General features: G+C 40.6%; 1 pseudogene; it reads right to left on the bottom strand.

Moving 5' to 3' along the window:
• Window positions 1-12230: 12230 nt before the first annotated feature.
• LOC127215123 (tubulin alpha-1C chain-like) lies at window positions 12231-13592 on the bottom strand (annotated as a pseudogene).
• Between the last annotated feature and the right edge of the window lie 9438 nt (window positions 13593-23030).

Raw genomic sequence — 23030 nt, 5'->3', positions numbered from 1 at the left:
AACGTTCCCTTTCATTTTCTTTATTTTTTTTATTCATTTTACATACCTGTTTTATTTATTTATTTTTATGGGAGGGGCTGTTTCTAGAATGTTGAAGGTGGATTTCATGATGATGCCAGCAGGAGGCGCTGTTCCTGTGCGAATCTGGCAGAGCAGGAAAACACCAAACACCATTCAGTATTAGAGGACTCTGCACACCAAACCGATTGCTTAGCATCATTTGGTAAAGATTTCTGGTCTGTTTTGTTGCTGTTTGTGAATTCCAGTACTGGCTAATAAAAATTCTTTTTCAGTTCTTTGCCCACAACCTCAATCTGTAAGCTTGCAGTGGAAGAGGAGAGGAAAGCCAGAGATTTTTTTTTTTTTTAATCTCCTAGAAAATCAAATGTCTGTTGTTCAAAATCTGCTCGGTGGCTTCCAAGTATTCAAAGCAGAATTTTAAAATTTAAACTTTAAGGAAAATTTCACATGTACTTTCTATATTAATGCCATGCAATTTGTTCTTTGTTATGATCTACATAGTGTTTAAAATGAATCAATTTTATACCATGTGCAATTGAGTTAAATAATAACCACATAAAACAAGGTTAAGATTGTGTCATTATTTTTATGTTGCCAGTTTGTTGTTCTCTGTTGTGAATTTGTTCTCTTGTCATAGAAATAATAAGAAAATATGACTTTTCCAGCACTAGGAAAGTAATTGAGTAAATCAGTACAATAACTTTGTTATAGGAATATGATAAAGTTCTGAATATGGAACAGAAATTTAACTTCCCGTTGTGGATCATACAGGCATGCACTTGAAAGAATAAAGGTACATACTGTGTGTATGTATGTGTTTTGAAGTGCTTTTTATGTTTGTGACAAATTTTTAAGTCCTAAAAAGAGCAACTAATGTTAATGAATTATTCATGCACTGTATCATATTGGCCTTTAAAAGAATGAACACTTTGAGTGGATTTTGTTAGTTCTCTTTTTCTACAACAGATGCTTCCCTGGAAACCTCTGGAGGAGATTTTGCCTTTTAAGTTTGTGTTTCAAATAGGGCTTTAGCCAAATTTTGACTGTCATACATAGATCACTGTCTTAATCCATTTTGTGCTTCTATAGCAGAATGCTTGGTAGTAGGTAATTTACAATGTACAATATTTTTTTGGCTCATATTTCTGGAAGATAAGAAGTCTAGTACCAACATTGGCATCTGGCAAGGTCTTCTGGCTGTGTTGTCCAATGGCAGATGTTGAAAGGGAACACAGGCCAGGGGGAAATGGGTCTTTATAATGGCACCTGCTCTACCCATGAAGGTAGAGCCTTCTTGGCCAATCATCTCTTATAGGTTTTACTACTGTGGCCATTAACTTTCAGCATAAGATTTGGGGAGAACAATATTCAGAGCACAGCAACTATCTTGAACGATTATTTTTTCTGGATATTGCTTTCACATTTTGCCACCTGGAGGGAAGAACGATGCTCACATTTCTTTTAGTGAGAGAGCTTACAGTGGCTAAGCATCCTGTGCTTCTGCAGGAGTTTCATAGGGGGCAAAAGGCAACTATAGAAAGAAAGATATGTTTTTCTTATTCTTTAATTTTTTTATTCATTCCTTGAGATGAGAATATTATGCATGCATGCATACATGCATGCATGCATGCATGCATGTATGTATGTATGTATTTTTGTAGTCACTATGTAACTCTGGATGGTGTGATGCTCACTACATACCAGGCTGGCTTTGAACTCACAGAGAGTCACTTACTTCTGTCTCCCAAGTGCTGGGTTTAAAGTCTGTGCCTCCATGCCCAGCCTGAGAATAAGTTTTTAAATACCAGTTGCAGGAAATGTGATCTATAAAACTCCTAGCCTTGTACACAACAAATGTCAAAACATTCAAGCATAACTGTTACTTGTTATGGTAGACAGTGGACTCCAAACAATGTAATGGTTCTAAGAAGCAACAACTACCAATTTTATCATGCTGTTTTACATTGTATATGTATTAGTAAGCTTTTCATCACTATGAAAAGATACTTTATATTAGCAACTTAAAAAAATGGAAGATTTATTTTGGCTCAGAATTTCAGAGATTCTGTCCTATTGGCTCATAGTTCTGTTGTTCTGGAACATGATGAGGCAGAAGACCATGCCAGTGACTGTGTGGAAGAGGGAAGCTGTTCTTCTCATGGGTCAGGAAGCTGGGAGACAGAGATGAAGTGTCTGGACAAGTTAAGTCAATCAAAGGCATGTGACCAGTGACCTCTCCCTCCAATTGGGTATTGCCTCCTAGTTCACACCCCCTCTCAGTATATGGTCAGATTATAAATTTGCAAATGCATTAATCATTGCTTAGGTTAGAGATGTTAGGCCACTTCCCAAGCTCATCATCACCTGGGGACCAAAACTTCAGCCCATGAAGGGATTGCAAATTATACAATTATTTACTCATCATAAGTTTTCATATCATAAGCTACAATTTGCCTGCCATAAATTACAAGTTAGTCAACTTCAGGTAATAGCTTTCTGTTTTTAGGTGTGGGCATTATGCATCCGGAAAAGAGATAACTGATAACTGGTGAGTCTGCTGCTGATGGTTCTATTCCACACTTGAAGGAGAGGGTAGTCAGTGCATGCTGCCAGTTTCTTTAAGTGTTTCTCAGCCATTTGAGATTCATCTGCTGAGAATTCTTTGCTTAGATCTGTACTCCATTTTTAACTGGATTATTTGGTCTGTTGATGTCTAGTTTCCTAACTATCAGATGAGGGGTTGGTAAAGAGCTTTTCCCATTTTATAGAATGCTGTTTTGCCCCAGTGTGGTGTCCTTTGCCTTACAGAAGCTTTTTGGTTTCATGAGGTCCCATTTATTAATTGTTGATCTTAGAGCTGCACTACTGGTGTTCTGTTCAGGAAGTTGTCCCCTGTGCCAGTGTGTGCAAGGCTAGTTAAAGGGACATATTTTGATGGCTGATGATTTTTTGTATCCTCACTGAGTTATTAATGAATCCCCAATAACTAATCCCAAGTGAAGAAACTTCTTTAAGATTTGACATAACTAAAGTTAAATTACTTTAAAGGGTTTGGTGGGGGACACGGGAGGACAGGAGGGAGAGGGAACTGGGATTGGTATGCAAAATAAGGTTGGTTTTAATTTAAATAAAAATTTATTTTAAAAAATAAAATAAAAAGAAATCAATCTTTCCTACTTGCTGGATTGAACATATATTTTTGATGTTTTATTATCTATGAGTAATTACATTCAAATGCTAGAGAGTTATGCTAAGGGCACCAAGGTGGATCAGCTGGTAAAGGCACTTGCTACTCAATGATGCAAGCCCAACAGGGTAAGTTCAGTCACTGGAGTCCACTTAAAGGTAGAAAGAGAAAATTGTCCTCTGAATTCTGGATTGTGCCATGCATGTACAAACATCTCTCACACACACACATACACACACACACACACACACACACACACACACATACACATACACACACACATACACACACACTCACACACACACACACTCACACACACACATACACACACACATACACACACGCACACATACACACACACACACACAATTATTTTTAAATAGTAAATCTTAAAAGGCCAATTAAATCTGTAGCAACAATGTAAAGTTCTATTGAAGAAAAATATCCCAATATATGGTAGAGTTAGTGTTTACATTGTTTATTTGCCATGAGTTCCCATTACATTTTATCTATCAAAAAGAGTTGAGGAAAACTGAGCAAATACTAGATGAAAATGAAACAGAAGTAACACAAGTGAATAATTAGTCCCTGTATTAGCCAGGGTTCCCAACCTTCCTAACACAGTTCTCATGTTGTGGTGACCCCCAACCATAAAATTGTTTTGTTACTTACTCGTAACTGTAATTTTGCTACTGTTATGAATTATAAAAAATCTGTTATGCAGAGTATCTCATATGTGATCCTCAGGGTTCTCACAGGTTGAGAACCTCTGCTCTAGAGGAACAGAATTGGTAGAATGGATAAATATTACAAAGGGGATATATTACACTGGCTTACGCCATACTGCCTGAGTATCCTGACAAGGACTGTCTTCACACTGGAGATGCTGAGAACCCAGTATCTGTCCACCCCATGGGGCTCAGTGGCTCCAACCTGCTGCTAACAACCTGAGGGTTCCCTGGAGAGCCGCTGGTGTTTGGTCCACACTGGAACCCAAAGAAGCTGAGCTTTGATGTCAGCAAAGAAAGGCAGCAGAATAGGTAAAGGTCCCAACAGGTCAAAGAGGCAAGCAGGCAAAATAAATAAATAAACAAACACATAAATGAGCTTTTCCCTCTTCTCCTCTTCTCCAGAAGCCACTGCCCATCTGTGATTACAGATCTAGTCACGTTGGAACCAAGTGGAAGGCTTTTTCAACATCTAGTGAGATGATCATGTGGTTTTTCTTTTTCAGTTTGTTTATATGGTGGGTCACATTGATAGATTTTTGTATGTTGAACCATCTCTGCATCCCTGGGATGAAGCCTGCTTGGTCATGGTGGATGATTTCTCTGATGTGTTCTTGGATTCTGTTTGCCAGTATTTTATTGAGTATTTTTGCATCAATTATCATAAGGGAAAATTTGGTGGTTACCTCTGTTTTTAGCTAAGATCTACTTTGTGTTTCAAAGTCTTCTGCTGCCAGGCATAATTGCCATTAGTGTACCTAGTCCTTGGTCATCTGCTAGCTGTTCCTGAAGGGATAGGGGAAGCATTCCTGGCAATTCCCACAGACCTTGCTGGGCCACAGGATGCCACAGACTCTCAACTGCCAGATAATCCATAGGGATCTTACGAAGTTTGGTAAGTTCACTTACAGCCATCATCTTCTGTAGGAATAGAGATGGTATCATCTGACCATTTTCTCTCACTGAGTCACATGAAAAGATTTCTAGACTTATGTCTTACCCAGAATTACTGGCCACCTTTGGACTTTATGAAGGTGCAAAACCATATCCATAGGGCTGTATCTTTTCATTTTAAGTGTGAGTTGAAACAAGTTACGGGAGGTGTTCAGTGCATCATCACCACACAGGATTTGTGTGGTGTAGATGTTCTGAGTGCATTTAAAGTAGGCTTGGCTGAGCTCTTTAGTTTGAGGGGCACATTAAATACATTTCAAATCACACAGTGCATGATGACTTTATAAGGAGGCAGCCTCATTGTAAGTCAAAGAGTGTCAGTGAATAAAAATGGCTGAGCAGGCATCATGGCGGTGAATACTGTCAACCTGACGGAAATATTTAGGAGAAAAGTGAAGCACACCTCTAGGGGTTGTCTAGGGCATTTTCAGGGATGACCCTATTTGGAGGGCTCTGACAATAGTGAGTGCACGAAGCCCTCAGTGGGTTGATAATTTCATGAGAAGGCTGGGAACTGGTGAAAGGGATGAGGTGGGGCCCTTGGAGGCAGAGTAGGTCACTGAGTGGTTCCCAGGGGCTGTAATTTTCCCAGCTCTTTTCGGTATCCTCCCTTTTTGTTTTACTTCCTCGGTGTCAGGATATGAACTGTCCTGTCCACTCTGCTGTCCCTGCCGCGATGGATGCATACCTCTGAGGCTGTGAACCAAAGTGAATCTTTCTGTCCTTACATTGTTCTGTCTAGCACAAAAGCATCAAATGCACATGTTCATGCTTTCAAGAAGACACAGTAATGAGTGGCAAATAGCCAGCAGGCAGCACAGTGTACCGACGTACTGTTTGGAGCTGTGGTGTGGTTCTGGAACAGCGTTTAGGGATCTGTGTTCCTGTCATAGAGGGTGGCAAAGCTTATTCACACTGTCTTCAGCTTATTATTATGAATGAGTTGGAATCTCCTCCGGCACACATCTCAAAGCCAAGCATCATCTTGGTTCACTTGGGCTGATGCAATAGTCAAACACTAAAGACTGGGAAGCTTAAAGCACATCCGTTTCTCACAGTTCTGGAGAGTGGCAGTGAGAGATGAGGAGGCAAGCATAGCTGGGTTTTGTTGAGACTGCTCATTGCTGGCACATAGCTAACTTCTGAGTTATGTCTACACACAGAAGAGAGCAAGGGCTGCCAGTCCTCTTAACCACTGAGCTGCAACTCAAGCCCTTTCAGGGTTCCAATAAGGCCTGAAATCTCGTAGCGAAAGTCTTCATGAACTCAATAATGGTCCAAGGGCCTTATTTACCAAACCTGTCACACCAGGGCTTAGGGTGTGTCATACTAGGGCTAGACCCTAATTTGGAGGCCCAGACACTTATTTAATAATGGGGGTACTTTGAGAGAAAGGCCAGGTCTTATGGTACATGTCTGTACCTGATTGCAAATACATGCTTGCATGTGTGCACAGTTCAGTCTGACTTTGCTTTCTTTCAATCATATAATTTGGCAACTAAGTGGTGAGAGGAGATGGATAGTATTCTGTTCTCAAATCACTGCTGGCAATTTTAGTTGCCCCTGCTTTGAACAGAACAGTATCTGTTTCACGGGCCTTGCACCCTGGAGGGAGGCTTACTCACTTGCTTCATCTCTTCCCCGCAACGAACCCAGTTCAAGAACAAAGTGTGTGAAAACACATACATGCAAAGGACTTCACTCTCTTCATGCAGATAACTCAGTCTTTGCACACTGAGCCTGAATTACAGGGAAGGTTAGAAATGATCATGAGGGACCGCGAGACACTGAAAACTGTCCTTGAGAAGTGAAGGAATGGGGGCATCTGGTTGGTTAATAGTTTCTCAGACTGTCCTAGCAATGAACTTTGAAGATTCATTTAATTTTCCATGTTGTTGACTCTCAAGCTAGAACGGCATCTTTACCATGTTACTGTGCCCGAGAAAACAGACAAACTATTTGCAACTTACTTTAAATTTTTCTTAGTAGCCATCGCTTAGGTATTACTAGACTAATATCTTTGAGCGACTGAGTTGGGTGTTATTGATTCTACTTATTTGTTTGCTTTCTGATGCTGTGATAACACAAAGTTCCCGGGGATGCCAGAAAATGACCTGACCAAAGTCAGGTTGGGGTAGAAAAGGTCACTTTGGCTTATATGTTATGATCGCAATCCATTACTGAGGGAAGTAAGGGCAGGAACTCTAGCAGGAAGAGGTAGGGACCATGGAAGAAAGCTGCTAGGAAACTCTCTCTCTCTCTCTCTCTCTCGATGAGGCATAGTGGCGTCCTCCCCCAACTTTGCCTGCATGTATGTCATTCACCACACACAGAGGCCCGGGGAGGACATCAGATCCTTTGGGACTAGAGTTAGAGATACTTGTGAACTACCATGTAGGTGCTTGGAATGGAACCTGGGTTCTGGAGAGCAGCCAGGGCTCTTAACTGCTGAGCCATTTCTCCAACCTCCAGTTGGCTTTCTTATACGGCCCAGGATAACCTGCCCAGGGGTGGCATTACCAACAGTAGACTGGGCCTTTCCACATGCATCGTTTATCAAAAAAATAGACCCCAGAGCCTCCCACCGGCCAATCTGATTTTTAAACTGAGGCTCACGCTTCCCAGGTGGCTCGAGTTTGTGTCAAAACTCACAAGGAAGGTATTTGCATTGTGTACTTGGAAGCAGTAATTGAAAAGACAAAACAGAGTGAAAAATTCAAGGCTTACCTTGGTGAGAAGTCAATGAAGCTTGTCATGTTGGTATTCATCTACAATAGGTTAATACTCTTGTCTATTGAAAATCTCTCTGTGGAACTGAGTATAGTATTGTATAATTAAACATGCAGCGTTTGAAAAGAATATTATAAAGTGCTCTGAAGAATTTGATCTGACATAGAACCCCACGGAACCAGGGTCCCCTTTCCTGCGGTGGAGTTGCCCTTATTTGTCAGTAAAGGGCCACATCCCATGGCCAAAGTGCTACCTGTTCACTTTCCTGTGTGTGGAGTTCAAGGGCAAACTATCAGATGGCTGGGGGATGCAGCTTCCACTTCTGGTCAGTTATTCAACAATTAAACTCTCAAATTTAGGATAGCATTTTTAAAATTTCTATGTTATTTTCTACTTTTTTTTTTTTTTTTTTTTTGGTTAGGTTGGGTTAAGTGCATCCATGTGATTCTTATTTTGCGTTGTATTCTTGATCTATTTGCTTCAAAATCTGTGTAGCGTTTCCCAAAGTAGAGTCTAAAGGTGATATCAAACACATGCTTTACAATTGAGTATTCTTTTGTTCAAGACACTGTGCCAAATTCTTTTAACAACAACCAAAGACACTCTGCTCTTTCATCTTTAAACCAACTATTACACTTTTTGTTCAATAATTATGGTTTAGTCCCTCAGAATTGGAACCTGTTTTTATCTCTTTGAAGTTTAAAAGTATGCCATACAGTAACTTTATACATCGAGCAGGTTATACTTAGGAGCACACACACGCATGCGCGCGCAAGATGCGCACCCCCCCCCCCCATGTAATCAATAAAACAAGGCCATGTACTTGAAAGAGAGCAAGGAGAGGGTTTGGAGAGAAGAAAGGGAGGAAATGCTAAAATTGTATTATAGTATCAATCAAAAAGAAGTAGTAGAATTCACAGAAGCAAATAAAGCTGGAACATATCAAGTTTAAGTTTTTTAGTAATGAAGGCGAGTAGAATCAGCGCTGGTGCGTAACGAGGGGAGTGGACAAATGTGCTGAAAAGAAGCCTGGGGGACAAACAAGGATGGCCCCACAAAAGAGCAGCCAGAGAAGGGCAGAGAGAGAGAGAGAGAAAGAGAGAGAGAGAGAGAGAGAGAGAGAGAGCGAGAGAGCTGAGAAATGGCGTTGCCATTAGATGAAACTGGTCACGATACTAGTGTTTTTTCAATGAATGCAGAGAGAATTTAGAAAATGCATTCCGATCTCGTTAGATTCCCTGTTTTGCTTTCTGCATAATGTGTGGTTTGCGCTTTAATTCCTAGCTTTCACTTACCCTTTCCTTCTTTGGTTAGCTTATCTTTCCACTTTAAAAAAAAAAATGCTTTCTTCTCTGTAACAGCAAGTATTTTTATTCTTTCATGCTAGCCAGATCTCATTATTTTGTTCCTTGGTCCATATTGATCACAGGACTTTAAGGAGATTCATGAAGACTGCTTCTGACAATTCTTTATATTTTACAATTTATTGTTCATTTCCTTATAATTATTTTACAGTGACTATTATTATTTGGGCTAATTTACTTCTTAAATATTCTGAAGCTATTTTATATCAGTTGCGAAGTTCAGAACTGCCTATAAAGACTATCATTTCTCCTTTGACCAGCAAGTTGTTTATGTACAATTTCTATTGTTTTCTAGGATTTGTCCATCTTTGATGTATCTGTTGTGGTGATATTTTGCTTGTACAAATAAAGCCTTCCTTTGGAGCATATCAAGTTTAAGTTTTTTATTTTTTGAGAATTTCATATTTGAGTATTATATTTATATAACTTTCAATCCTCCCCATTCCAACTCCTTCTGCATCCTCCAAACTCCCTCTCAAATCATGACCTCTTCTTCTTAAAGTATTATTGTTGCACACACACACACACACACACACACACACACACACACACACACCTTGGTTTGACATCAGCGTTACCTTCTCCTGAAGTTGCATTGACTTTTCAGGGTCTTTTGTACGTCCATATGAATTTTAGAGTTTTTTTTCCTAGTTCTGTGAAGAGTGCTATTGATGGGGATTGTGTGAAATCTGTAGATACTTTTAGTTATATAGATATTTTCATAACATGATTCCTGCATGGGGCATCTTCCCATCTTCTTTAATTTCTATTTTCACTGTCTTCAAGTTTTCAGTGCAGCAGTCTTTCACTTCTTGGTTAGGTTTACTCTTACAAATTTCATTTGCTTTTGAAACTAACATGAATAGGGTCCTCCCCCATTTCTTTCGCAGGTTTGTTATTGGCATATAAGAATGTTATGATTTTGTATCTTGATATTTGCTGGAATATCAGTTATAGTCTTCTGGTGGAGTTCTCAAGTGTTTAAGGCATAGAATCACGCTGTGTGCAGTTAGGGATAATTTGACTCTTTCTTTTTGTATGTATACCCCCTTATTTCATTTTCTTATCTTGTTGCTTTAGCTAAGTTTCAAGTACTCTCAAGTACTGAATACGAATGGTGAGAGAGGGTGTTTATGTATCTCCTGATTTTATAGGAAATTCTTTGATTTTCCCTCCATTTGTGTAAATGCATGGACAGGGAAAACTCATACTGGCTGAAAATGTGAGGAGGTAAAAATATCATTGAAAGTGTGGTAAAAACAAGGGAAGGATGGTAAAGTAATAAAAACACAAAGTATGGGAACAACTCCTTTCTTGTTCTTTGGAACTTGGAGACCTTCTAGTTGGGAGACACTGAACTTGTGTACTTTGGTCTTTCCTATGATTTATCCTGACATTGAATTTGTTCTGTACGGATAGTGATAGGCATGGTTTTCCTTTAGAATGGATGATTATTGGGTATATAGCAAGTAGAATGAGACGGACAAAGCAGCAAGCAGCAAGCAGCAGATAAATAGCAGAATGGGCACTTACATAATCTGGGAATGAGGATGAGAGAAACCCTAGAAAACAGTCAGCTGGAAGCTCTGAGTGATAAAGAGCATCCCAGGAAGGATGCCTCTCCCTCAGCTGAGACTTCCAATTAGCCATTCTCATCACAGGCATTTTTGTATTACAGGACGAGTAGTAACTAAGTCTTAGCTCTTGAGAAGGAGTCAGATAGTCCTGGGGAAGCTTTACCATCCAGCTGCTCTCAAGCACACAGTGTTTGCACTCTTAGGTTGTTTTGCTATTTTCCTTCCTGCTATTTTCTAGACCATTCCTGGACAAGTGGTCTTAGAGAATATTTGCACATCATGAAAAAACCTTAAGACAGAAAATTATGTTAGAATAAGATACCTCCGATTGCCAGAGTTTTGGACATAAAGATGTCTGTGTGCTGATTCTGCCAGGATCACTCCAAAACACTCTATTCAATCTGAGTTACCTTGACATTCAGTGGAATAAATTATTTTTCCTCATGTGTAGAGTTCAGAATAAGCACAGGATCTTAGCTGTAATGTTCAAAATACAAACAAGAGTAAGAGAGAGGCCAGAAATTGTTGTTATATTTACAAATTGTTTTACGTTTATTTCCTAAGGGAACATAAATATCTCATAGGGAAAGCAGAAAGAAGCAACAAGTTCACTCTCTTCCCAACACAGTTAAATGCAGCATCGTCCTCCCCAAAGACTTTATGTGTTCATGTTTGAGTGAAGTTATGAGAAAGAGTAAGCTGTCAATTGTTTGAAAAGAAAAATGTAGGTAAAAATAACACAAAAGTTTGTAACGCTGACTTTCATAAACCTTTACAAACAAATAATAACAATTCCTTTTGTTATTAAAACCTCCTGAGTGGTATTTTTAATGCAATATGGTTTAGCTTGAAGTGATGTATTTCAGATTCATAAAGACTAACAATATAAGTAACGGGAAGAAACCCTCAAGGGCCTTTCCTCAACTGAGTTATTATGAGACAGTTTCTATTTCCAGTAGAATGTTCTAGGTCTTGATGTAAAACAGACATTTAGTGGTTGAAAAACAGATTTCTTCTTTTTCTACTCACAAATATAAGGTCTCAACCTCTGTGGTTTTTGCTTGCACAAAACTCTGCCAACAAACGAATTCAAGCCCATCAATAAAAATCAGTAAAAGTATAACACCCGCTGTTTGATTCATTTTTATTCAGCCAATAATTTTCTCTGATTAGGAGCCCTGTATGTTCCAGGGCTGTTCTAATCATAGTAACACACTTCCCGAACCCAAGAAGTTAGTAACAAAAACAAACAAACAAACAAAACAACAACAAAAAACTAGTAAAGGCATAACTGCATACTTAATCACTAGAATAGTGACTGATAGACAGCAGGCATCAATAGCTTCTGAAGCCACTATTTTTTTGTTTTGGGAAGTAAAATTAATATAAAATGTGGTAGTAATATAGAGTAATGACACCCACAGATGCCTCTGCATTGACCCACAGAGCCTACAGTTGGTAGCTGACAAGGGTGATTCATGTCACAGAAGAATCAAGATGCCTTAAAATAAGAGAATTACCCTGGATTATCTGGATGAATCCACTGCAATTGCACAGTTCTTTTATTTTTTATTTTTTTAAACCCAGTTTCCCACTTAAACTGGAAACACCTTTATTGATATACGATGGTCATATACATACAAAGACAAATACAGGACAATGAAGTGTAAAATTGTAGCACGTGGGCTAATATTCTTCTCCCCCATCATCTCCTTCAGCACTATCTGCCCCAACTTCCTCGTCATCCTCCTCTAGGACAGCCATGCCTTCATGGGCCTCAGAGAACTCGCCCTCCTCCATGCCCTTACTTACATACCAGTGCACAAAGGCATGCTTGGCATACATCAGATTAGACTTGTGATATAGGTGAGCCCAGGCCTCAACAATGGCTGTGGTGATGCTCAGCATGCACACAGCTCTCTGGACCTTGGCCAGGTCTCCACCAGGTACCACAGTGGGAGGCTGGTAATTAATGCCAACCTTGAAGCCAATGAGGCACCGGCCCACAAACTGGATGGTACGGTTGGTCTTGGTGGTAATGGCAGCAATGACATCTTTGGGAACCATATCCCCATGGTACAGCAGGCAGCAAGCCATGTACTCACCATGACATGGGTCACATTTCCCCATCTGATTAGCTGGCTCAAAGCAGGCATTGGTGATCTCTGCTACTTAAGCTGCTCATGGTAGGCATTTTCAGCAGAGGTGACAGGGGCATATGTGGCCAAAGGGAAATGGATGCGAGGGTAGGGTACCAGGTTGGTCTGGAATTCTTTCAGGTCAACATTCAGAGCTCCATCAAATCTGAGGGAAACAGTTATGGAAGACTCAATTTGACTAATAAGGCAGTTAAGGCTAGTGTAGGTTGGACACTCAGTGTTGAGGTTTCTATGACAGATGTCATAGATAGCCTCGTTGTCTACCATGAAGGCACAATCCGAGTGCCCCAGGCTGGTGTGGGGGGTGAGGATGGAATTGTAGGGCTCAACCACAGTGCTGGAAACATGGGGTACTGGGTAGATAGAGAACTCTAGCTTGAACTTCTTCCCATAATCAACAGAGAGCAGCTCCATCAGCAGGGAGGTAAACCCACAGCCAGTTCCCTGCCAAAGCTGTGGAAAACCAAGAAGCCCCAAAGGCTTGTGCACTGGTCAGCCAGCTTAGGAATTCTGTCCAAGACAAGATCACTGATCTCCTAGCCAATGGTGTAGTGGCCACAGGCATAGTCATAGGCAGCGTCTTCCTTGCCTGGGATGAGCAGATCAGGGTGGAAGAGCTGGAGGCGGGTAATAGTGTGAACTTCATCAATAACTGTGGGTTCCAGGTCTATGAGCACTGTATGGGTCACCTGCTTACCAGTGCCTGTCTCTCCGAAGAAGGCGTTGAAGGAGTCATCTCCTCCCACAACGGTCTTGTCACGTGGCATCTGGCTATTAGCCTGGATACTATGTTCCAGGCAGTAGAGCTCCCAGCAGGCGTTGCCGATTTGGACACCAGCCTGGCTAATGTGGATGGAGATGTGCTCGTGCATATTGTCTTGGAAGTGGTCTGCGAAGTCTGAGTAAAGAGAGGGTGACGAGGACCTCCCACTAATAGACTGGCAAGGAGTCCCAGGGAGAAGCCGTGTGCACAGTTTTTTAAATAAGAAAGATGGAACCAGTGCCAGAATGATGCGGTATGATGAAGGCTGGACTGGTCTTGGTTGCTTCTGAAGAGAAAATGGGTCCGTGAGCCGTTCCCAGAAATATGAGAATCCTTAGGAACTACAAAGAGCAAAAGCTGCATTTTCCTTTAGAGGCTCCAGAGGGGACCATCAGTTGGCACTTTTTTTTTTTTTTAAAGATAGTGTTTCTCTGTGTAGCATTGGAGCCTGTCCTGGAACTAACTCTGTAGACCAGGATGGCCTTGAAGTCACAGAGATTCCCCTGCCTCTGCCTCCCAAGTGCTGGGATTAAAGGCGTGCACCACTAACTCCTGGCTGACACTTGTATGTTAACCCAGAGAGATCCATTTTAGACTTCTGGCATCTGGAACCTAAGTTCATATGTTTGTGTTATTTTAAGCCAGTGAATCTGTTGTCATGGAAGTTGGAAAGTAATGCATATGGTAGAATGTATAGCCCTTAAGTGCATTAGTTTGTTAAGTCTTAGCAAACATCATCCATGTAGCCAAGCATCTTACAGGTGTTTGCAATCCAATGAAAGCCCTTCCACTGACCCCTTCCATTCAAAGCCTTCTTTGCCCAAGGGAGGCACTCATGGTGCTAATTTCTACCTAATTTTGTTTGTTTTACCTTAGTAAGTATTACCAAAGTAATATTCATTATGTGAAAAACAAAACCTGACTGTTTTTTTTCAACATACAGATTTTGAGATTTATCCACTTTGATTCAACCAATTATCCCATCCTTTCTCTTGCTTAGTACTTTACTTTTAAAGACACACTGTCAGTTCACATCAGGACCTCACCTTACATGTCATTTCTGTCATATTCTGCCAGTCAAAGAAGTAACAGAACAGATTTAAAATGATGGAGAAACAATTCTCCTTGGTGTAAAACCTCTGTTTTGAACTGAATTGTGTTTCCACCTCCTACACCCCAGAAGACCCCTAGTATCCCAGGCTGTAATGTTACTGGCAGACATGACCCTTAAAAATTAATTAAGGTAAGATTAGGAAAAAAGGGTGGGTTCCGATTCAATACATCTCCCGATTCCAATTCAATACATAATAGGAACAATATAAACTTGTTCCTATTAAGTTGTGAGAATGTCATATAATATATTTTCCTCATATTTACCCTTCCTCCTAGCTTCTCCTAATTCCACCCTGCCTTCCTTCCCAGCCCCCTTCACTTTGGGTACTTTTTCTTCTTTTATAGTAAACCATTGAGTCCAATTTGTGCTGTCTTCATAGTCCTAAGTGCAGAGCCATCTACTGGAGCACAGTGGTCCTAGCAGGAGCCACACCCTTAAAAACATTTGACTCCCTCCCCCACCCCTCCAGAAACCAGCAACTCTCCGTAGGTCCTCATGCATTGCGGGGGCTCAGGAGCCTCTTCCTTTCCGTGCTAGAGTGTTGTCTGCCTTGATCTCATTCAGACAGCTGCAGCTGCTGCGAGTCCATGATGCAGCATCCTGTAATGCCCAGATGACAGTTCTACTCCAGTTCTCCCGGACCATGGCTTCTCATCCATGATGGTCCTTGAGCCTTTGGGCTGTGTGTATGGTACTGAGGTTCCATCTGTGGCTGAGAACTCAACTGGCACTTATTCCTTGCACTTTGACAAGTCGTGAGTGTCTACGTTAGCCATCTCCATTGCACAATAAACCTTCCTTTGACGAGGCCTGAGGGTTGCACTAATATATGGATGTAGACGCAGGAGTTTAGAGGGCAGTTTGTCTGTTTAGCAGAATATTAATAGGTGTATTCTGGGAGCCTGCGAGTTCACAACTCTGGATTCTTGGGTACAGTACCAGGCTTGTGTTTTCTCCTGTGGAGGAAATCTTAAATGCAATCAGCATCCATAGCACAATTATACCCATGGGCCTATCTTGCCACACCAGTCATTCTTGTAGCTCACAGGGTTCATAGCTGGGTGAGACTGTTGATGAGTTTTTATCCCCCAGCCGCCTCTATAGGACTTTTTAGTATACTTTCTCTGTGTCCTGTCTTCAGAGTGTGTGGTGAGTTTAGCAATAGCGTTCCGGTGGTCAACAAAACACACAGGCAATAGACTGCACTGATTCTGAGTCTCTGAAATACTTCTAACCAACAACTTGATGAGAGGCATCTCACACCTGGCACTGGGCTCTTTACTTGGCAACACGTGGCTTCTGGAAGGAGCATTATCCCATGTAGTGTAACTCTCTCTCTCTCTGTCTCTCTCTCTCCCTGTCTGTCTCTGTCTCTCTGTTTAGGAAGCTTATAGAATAATATGTTTCTTCACGATGTTTTGAAATATTAGTATCTATCTCTCTACTCTCGCCTCTGCTATAACCTTCCATCTCTCTCCACATGTAAACCTCTTTCCCTATATTTTCTTCTCTTATTCATATCAACTATGTTCTAACATCCTCCCTCTCTTTAGCTCTCTATAACAGCTTTCCCACAAGAGTCCCCTTCTAGTTTCCTGGATTTTTATAGTTACTCCAAATTAGACACACAAATCAAAAGATTTAATGCTGGCTCTGGGTTGAGTCAGTCAGTATAATCTTTTCCAGCACCGTCGATTAATATGTCTTTTTAAAGATGTGACATTAGAAGAGAGATACACAAAAGGAAGACCCATGGAAGATATAAAGCAAGGATGGCTCCCTGAGAATTAGGACAAGAGACCTCAGAATGAAGCCAACCCTACCGATTCCACGAGCTTAGACATTTATCTTCCAGAACTATGAAGATGATTCTCGTTCTTTAATTCACCCAGTCTGTGGTATTTGCAGCAGCCCAAGCAGAGTAATGCAAACCCACTGTAGGGGCCCACATTCTGTGTCTGGGGCTGGATAGGGACAGGATGCTGAGGCAACAGTATCAACACAAGTCTGCGAAGGTCAGCTCGACCTACACAGCGAGTGTCTGGGCTGCAGGCTAGACCTTGTCTCCAAAAAGCTTAAAGAAAGATCTTTATCTTCCGTTTGTCCTAGGTATTTTGTTGTGTTTCTTCCTTTAAACTTTTTGCTCGTCTTTTGGCTCTATCGATTAGATTTTACAACTCTCTCTCTTTCTCTCATTTTTCCTCTCAGTTCTAATTCTGTCCTATGTCTTTGCAGTGTTCTATGGATTGTGTTATGGGTCTTTAATTTATCACAGCCTACATGGAATCAGCATTATATTCTTAAACTAATATTTAAGATTCTTAAAACAGTGTAAATACATTTTCTGTTCTTGTCATAGTTCCTTCATGTATTATAAAGATTATAATAGTGTATTACCACTTTTTTTTTTAAAAAAAATAAACAGTTGTATCTGTTACTCTCATGTCGCAGGACAAAATATCTGATAGAAACCATTTCAAGGAGGCACGTTTAATTTTGGCTCATGGTCTTTAGGCTTCATTCCATTGTGAAGAAGTGGGCATGGATAATTAATGATGGTGAAGTGCATGGAGGAGGCTCCTGAGATATTGAAACCAAAGTTTGAGTGAGGAACCAGAGACCCAGCCTCATCACTCAAATGCTTGGACTTAGCGACCCCCTTCTCTCGTCTCTTAGCCAAGCCCTTCCTCCGAGGATTCCCTTTCTAATCTCTCAAACCACAAATATGTGGGGAAGGTTCCAGATTCAAACCATAACACAGTCAATTATCTTAAGATGCAAAGAAAGCAGACCTTTTTGTACCTACCTAGCCTTGCACCTAAAACTTTTGGACAATTTTCTTTTTCTTTCTTTTTTTTTTCTTCTTTAGTTTTGATGCTCTATGGAACATTTGTTTTTAACCTGAAGGACTTCCTTTAGTGTTTCTTAAAATAAAATTATGATTGCCATTTTTTGTTGTTAGTTTTTGCCACCAGATTGAAATATAAGCTGGCAACATCAATAGACAAGCTGATGTGGAAGGGAGAAAATCTCACTGGGTCCCATCCCTGGACACAGAATTATAGGCAACTGATGACTGTATGAGAGGGAGAATTAACCTCTGCCAGGAATGAGCCCCCTAAATAATTGTCCAAAACCGAACGGTCAACCCTGAGACCATATATACACAGTCAATGGAAATAAACTCAGGATGTTGTATTTATATATTCATGTCCATGAGTGTGTTCACGTGTTTGTGTATGCACGTAACAATAATTTATAGTCAGGAAGAAAAGGCTATCAATTTGGGGGGGGGGCACCTGGAAGAAGTTGGAGTGAGGAAACTTGGGAAGAACTAGACGGAGGAAAAGTAACATTTTATTTTAATTAAAATGTATTGACTCTATGTAAAGAAATATAATATAAAAATAAGGTATTTTAAATTATGTGATTGTCTATGTGGGAATATGTTCACATAAGGGCAGGTGCCCACGGAGGCCAGAAGAGGACGCTGGATCCTCTGGAGCTAGTGTTAGAGGTGGTTGTGCGGCACCTGACGCGAGCGCTGCCAATTGAACTCTGGTCCTCTGCATGAGCAGTACGTGATCTTGGTTGCTGAACGCTTTCTCCAGCCCCGATTTTTGTTGTCTTTAATGGTCACATCATATCTCCCACACTCCCTTGCAAATTCATAGTTTGGAGCCCTAACTGCCGGTACCCCATTGTGTGACCTTACTGGGACAGGGTCTTTGGAGCAGTAACTCATCTAACACCAATAGGATGCCTTCTTTTAGGATGGCTGTTGTCAATATCAAACGGGGGAATGTGAGCACTTAGATCTGCCTAAGGGAGTTGTGTACAGGCACAGGGAAGTGTCACCCAGGAAGGGTAAGTTTTCGTGTTCAGTGCAGATTACTCTCCAGTAATCCCTCTGTGGTGCTTCCTCATGGTGACAACACAGATCCAGTCTCCCACACCCTCAAACTCCTCTGCCTTCTCAACCCACTGGGTCCATGTTCTTTCTGGGCACATATACCTGAGTTGTCTATAATGGCGAGGATCATGAAAACTGCAAAGAATGTGTAACTCGCGTGTGCATTCCCTGTGTTCTGTGTATCAAAACCAATGCTGTTAGTTACTATCTGAAAAAAAAAATCCCTCATACAATTCATCCCGCACTACAGTTATTTATGGTGGGAGAATGAGTTAGTATTTATTTGTTTGTTTGTTTGTTTGTTTATTTACACTTCATCATAAACACAAATGGAAGTCCCGTACTTGATACAACAATGTGTGTAAGTAAATGAATCTGACTTGGTGTTTTTAGTGCTCAGTATACACTATAGTCTGGGGCAGTTGGCACTAAACTAATGTTTATCCTAATATTTGAAATATGTCAACAAGACCACCTGGAAGCCTGCCTGCCACCCTGGCAAGGGTGAGGTATGTGATCTTTACTTTCCCTCCCTCTAACCCTTGTCTTACCCCCAGCCTTGTAGCAGACAAATGGCTGCAGCCTCCTCTTCCTCTCTGCCCTCATTCCCAGGGAGTCATGCAGATCTCCTGCAGCCACCCTCCACACCATCCCTTTGTCTCAGCCTTCAACCCCTGCAGGCACTCCCTGACAACCCACCAGCCATGCTGGCATGGAAATCAGGCAATCTTTATTCCCCACTCCTCCGATTCCAGCCCCCCAGTCTTAACCCAGCTCTGTAACAGAGAACCAGCGGGGCTTCCCTCTCCACTTTGCCCCCATTTTCAGGGGTCTACACATGTCCTGATGATTACACAGTTCCAGCGGACCCTCTCAACCACTAACGACCATGCCACCCCCCCCCAAACATCCAGCACTTTCCCATTCCACAGAGCCAACCCCCATACCTAGCAACACATTCTACCTGGGATCTCCATGCACAGCAGACTCCAAGAAGCATTCCCTACCAAGCAACACATAACTACTATCTCTCTTACGAACCAGAGAAGGCAACAGAAACCAAAGAACAGAACATCCACCAAAGACCAGACCAGATATCAACACCTAGAATTAAAATCAAAGCCCAGATGTTTAGAGACCAGCATAAAAACACAATTACAGACAAGACACTATGTCTCCATTAGAGCCCAACAGCCCTACTAGAGTAGGCCCCGAGAAAACCAAAATAACGGAAGCACAAAACAAGGCCTTCAAAATAGCTATATGAATATGTTCAAAGACCTTGAGTAGAATATAAATAAACCCATTCATGAAATCCGTGGCATGGAAGGCAGGAAACGGTTGAAGACATGAAAGCAGAAATGGAAGCAACAAAGAAAGCCCAACCTGGGGGAAAACTGGGAACGAAACATTTAGAAATTCAAGCAAGAACTTCAGAGTCAAGCCCACTAACAATGGGAGAGACGGAAGAAAGAATCTGAGGCATTGAAGACAAATAGGAGAAAGGGATATCTTGGTTCCTCACCTCCCCAACTGTTAAAGCTTTAAAACAAATCCAGGCACAAAGCATCCAGGAAAGCCGGGACACTGTGAAAAGACCAAATCTAAGAATAATAGGAATAGGGAAAGGAAAAGCAACCCACTTCAAAAATATTTGCAACAAAGTCATAGAAGAATTTTTCCCTAACCTACACAAGGAAATGCCCACCAAGGTGTAAAAACATATGGAATACTAAATAGCCTTCATAAGAAAAGAAATTTCCCATGACACATAATAACTCAAACAATGAAATTACAGAACAGAGAATATTAACAGTTGCAAAAGAACAAGACAAAGTAAATGAAGGCAGACCTAATAGAATGATACCCAACTTTTCCATGGAGATTCTAAAAGCTGTAAGGGGCCGAAGAAATGCTCAACAGACTCTAAGAGAATATAGATGTCACCCAGAGTACTATATCTAGCAAAACTTTCAATAACAAATTGATGGTGTAAGAAAGACATTCCACAATAGAACAAAATTTAAGCATTATCCATCTATAAATCAAGCTCTACAGAAGATGCTAGAAGGAAAACTTCGACCTGAAAAGCTAGCCATACCCAATAAAACACAAGGAATAAATAATATCAGCCAGCAAATAAAAAGAGGGGAGGAATCCTCACAGTACAACAAAATAGCATGACTCAACAACCCTTGCTCATTGATAACTCTCAACATCAATTGTTTCAATTCCCCAGTGAAAAGACACAGACTAGCAGATTGTATATGAAAACATGATCTATGCTCCTGCTACATCCAAGAAACACACTTTAACATCAAGAAGAGACATCATCTCAGGGTAGAAGAAGGATGGAAAATGGTATTAAATAACGGAGCCAAGAAACAAACCAGTGTAGCCATTTTAATATCTGACAAACTAGACTTCAAACTAAAACTTATCAGAAGAGATAAGGAAAGACACTACATATTCATCAAAAGAGAAATCCAGCAAGAGAACATCATAATTCTAAACATCTGTGCACCAAACATGAGGGCACCCATGTCCACAAAAGAAACACTACTACAACTAAAATCACATACTGACCCTCACACAATTTGATAGTGGATGACTTCAATACCCCACTCTCACCAACAGACAGATCATTTAGACAAAAAGTAAACAGAGAAATACTGAAGATAAATGATGTCATAAACCAAATGGACCTAGCAGATATTTACCAAACGTTTCACCCCGAAACCAATATTTTTTTTCTTAGCAGCTCATGGAACTCTCTCCAAAAGTGACCACATAGTTGGACACAAAATGAGTCTCAATTGAGACAAGAATATTGAAGTAACACTCTACATCCCATCTGACCACCATGACTTAAAGCTGGACATCAACAAGGGAAAGCTTACAAACGCATGGAAATGGAACAACTTATTTAGAATTGAATGAAAATGAAAACACAACATACCCAAACTCATGGGATCCAATGAATGCAGTTGTAAGGGGCAAGTTGATGGTGAATTTGAGAGGTTTCAGATACCGGTTCCAGGGGACACTGAGGACAGTGTTTATTAGCAAGGCGTTTATTAGTGGAGTCATTAACGTCAAGGAAAGACAGACAGAGAACACTATGGTGGGGGTCTGGAGAGAGGAACTCAGATGCCCTGTGGCAGGAGTGGGTTATCCTTCTGAGGATGGGGATGGTTCCACAGCACAAGTTTGCAGCCAGGCTCTCTAATTCCCAGGCAGGAAGCAGGAAGGGAGTGGGAAGAAGGGAGTATAACCACCAGGACAAGGAAAAAGAAAAAGAAAAAAAAGAGGCAAGTTGATAGCTTTGATAGCACCAAAAGTTAGGGAAATCTCATATATTCGTTACCTAACACCACATTTGAAAAGCTCTAGAATACCAAGAAGAAATAACATAATAAAGGAGCAGACAGCAAGAAAGCATTGGATTCCAAGCTGAAATCAGTTAAATAGGTACAAACACAAAAATTAATACCAAGATTCAATGAAACAAAGAACTGGTATTTGAGAAAATCAATAAGATTGATAAGCCAAATTAAAAGGCTGAGAGAGACAATCCAAAATGAGTAAATTAGAGATGAAAAGGATGTAACCACAGACACTGAAGAAATCCAGAGAGTCGTAAGAGCATACTTTAAAGACTTGTGCTCCACCAAATTGGAAAATCTAAAAGAAACGGGTAAGTTTCTTTGTACAGACCATCTACCAAAGTTAAATCAAGAACAAATAAGTGATTTAAACAAACATATAGCCATTATATAATCAATTGTCTTATTCTTAAATACTAATAACAGAGAAAGAAATTAGTGAAATAGAAGCAGTAATTAAAAGTTGGCCAACCCCCCCCCAAAAAAAAAAAAGAAAAAGAAAAAGAAAATACCCAGGGCCAAATGGTTTTAGCACAGAATTCTACCAGACTCTTTTTTCCCTATTTTTTTTTTTTATTTTTTTTCCTTTTTTTTTTTCCTACCAGACTCTTGAAGAAGAAATAGCATTAACACTCCTCAAATTATTCTGCACAATAGAAACAGTAGGAACATGGTTGAATTCTTTTTATGAGGTCACAGTTACCCTGATACCTAAACCACACAGAGACCCAACAAAGAGAACTACAGACAAATTTCTCTTAAGAAAACAGATGCAAAAATTGCAAACTGAATGAACACAAGAACAAAATAAAAAATAACACTCACTGTGACCAAGTAGGCTTTATTCCAAACATGCAGGGATGATTCAACAAATGAAAATCAGTCATTGTAATCCACCATATAAACAGACTGAAAGACAAAAACCTTGAAAGACAAAAACCACATGACCAACTCATTAGATGTAGAAAAGACCTTTGACAAGATCCAACACCCCTTCATGATAAAAGTCCTCAAGAGACTCGGGTCATACCTCCAAAGAACAGAGGTGATCTATTCCATGTCCACAGACAACATCAACCTAAGTAGAGTGAAACTTAAAAGAAATTCCGCTAAAATCAGAAGCAAGAGAAGTTT

The sequence above is a fragment of the Phodopus roborovskii genome, unplaced genomic scaffold (assembly GCF_943737965.1).
Source record: "Phodopus roborovskii unplaced genomic scaffold, PHOROB, whole genome shotgun sequence".
NCBI lineage: Eukaryota > Metazoa > Chordata > Mammalia > Rodentia > Cricetidae > Phodopus > Phodopus roborovskii.
This window is presented reverse-complemented; position numbering and strand designations above follow the sequence as displayed.